Below are 2,138 nucleotides of genomic sequence, written 5' to 3' on the forward strand. Positions count from 1 at the left end.
TTTGGCGCGAGCCCCTGCCCCGGAAAGGGCGCGACTGTGAGCCGACCTCGGGCGCCGGGGAGGACTCCGGACCGAGGCTCCGGCAGGGTCTCCGCGCCGCGCCTGGCTGGGCCCCTCCCCAACCCTCGCCCCGGAGGCGCCCGCGGCCCTCCCGGGTTCGAGGAAACCTCCTGCTCCTCTGCGCGCCCGCGTGGCTTCCGCTGGGCAGGGGCGCCCCCTAGTGCCCAGCGCGGGCCGCTGCCGCCCTGCTGTCCCGGGAGAGCTGAGCAAGACTGAGCCTTTCTCCTAGAGGCCGAGCTCGGGGGTGGGGAAGGGACACCCCGGCCAACAATCTCGGGCCGCAGGGGAGACTGACGTTTCTGGAGGGCAAGAGTAGAGCATCCTTGGGGTGGTGCTTAAAAAGGAGTCTCCACGGAGGCGGCTCTGCGAGCGTCCTGCGCTGCGATGCTGCCCTCCCGTGTTGCTCGAGAGCTATCATTTGCCATCTCTCTTCAGTAAGCGGAGACTAGCTCTAGGATCCACCCACTACCCCGCCCCAGCCCCAATGTGGGGGCAGCCAGCTCTCCCCTGGAAATGTAGGTCTAGGTCCTCTCTACCTGCCCCCAGCCCTGGCGCAGCAGCGGCGGAAAAGAGCCCTGCACATAGGGGCTGACCTGGCACGCTGGTCAGATTCTGCCCATGCCCAGGCCCTTGCCCAGCTTGCCGCCAGAGCCATGACTGAGAAAAGAGCCGGCGCAGCCAAAGGCAGATCCGCATGCCTTCCGCCTTCCCCACCGGTCACACTCTTCTTTGGTCCCCAGCAGCCTGGCATGACTCACCTGGTTGGCAGCACTTTATTGAGATGAGTTGCCAGAGCTGAGTCACAGCTGTGACCTGCTGCCCTAGCTCATTTCGGGTAAACAGGGAGGAGAGAAAGGGAAAACATAAGGGTCCACCAGGTGGCACAAAGAGATGCCAACGTCTTTGAGGCTCTATGGTACCCATGCCAACCTTCTCACCAGGCACCCCCTCCCCTGCACCTGGGAATCGAGGCCACACACAAATGCCACAGGTGGCACCAAGGTAAGGGCAGCTGGGAAGAGTCCCTGGGTGGGGGTGCCCAGGTCTGACAACCCATCACATGACTCTGTGACCCAGCTCCCCTGACAGTTGCTTCCTAGCTGGCACGAATAACTGTCACCACAGCCAGGTCCACAGCCAGGTCCACAGCCAGGGAGGGGAACATGCTTCCTGCAGCCATCAACACAGGTGTGGACAGGAGCAGGCATGAGGGCCAGAGCACCTCCCCCCCGACCACCACCACCATATGCATGAGTCAAGACTATTAGCTTTGGGGGAGAGAACAGGATGGGGGAGGGAACGGCGGGGGCCACTCGTGGGGCTGGGGCTTCCTTGTGGCAGAAGTAGAAGCCCCCCTTCAATAGTCAGAAACCATTCATTTCCAAATAGTCAGGGGGCACTAACTCAAGCCGATAAGAAATATATTGAAAACAAGAGTTTCCTCCAAGAATGAAGAAGGGTTCCCCCAACCCCATTCCACCTCCTCACTCAGACCCCACTGTCATCCCATTGCCTCTGTGCCTTCCTCTCCCTCCCTCCTATCCCATGACCCTCTGCTTCTAGCTATTTGATCTCTGAAAAACTTCCCTAAAACCTACATCTATTTTCCCCTTCCCCAAGTTAAGGAAGTGAGCTTATGTGGGGGCATTACCCTGAGAGGCTCCTCCAGCTATTCATCCTGCAAACATCTGCACCAGGCCATGCGGGGTTGTGGAGATGACTAAGGTGCTTTTGTTGAGGGACTTAGAGTCTAGCTCCCCTGGCCTGGCTACAAGCCTAGTGCGGCAGTCTGGGAATTCCCAGACTGCGGGTCTCTGTTCCCCACACCGTTCCAGGCACTGCAGCATGTGTGTGGCTGGCCGCTGGGGCTGGGGTGGGGGACAAGGGGGCAGGAGGGGCGGCAATGCCACACCCCCTCCATGACAGATCTCGCAGTCAGCTATGGCTCTACAGACTGAGAGATATTTTTGCTTTCCAGATTCTGAGTTGGGAGACGGAAATGAAAGCAGCATTTATCAAAGCAACAGCCGGGTCATCTAGCAAGGGAGCTGGCCATGGAGCTCGGCGGAGACCTCGCT

The sequence above is a fragment of the Pteropus vampyrus genome, unplaced genomic scaffold (assembly GCF_000151845.1).
Source record: "Pteropus vampyrus isolate Shadow unplaced genomic scaffold, Pvam_2.0 Scaffold143, whole genome shotgun sequence".
Lineage (NCBI taxonomy): Eukaryota > Metazoa > Chordata > Mammalia > Chiroptera > Pteropodidae > Pteropus > Pteropus vampyrus.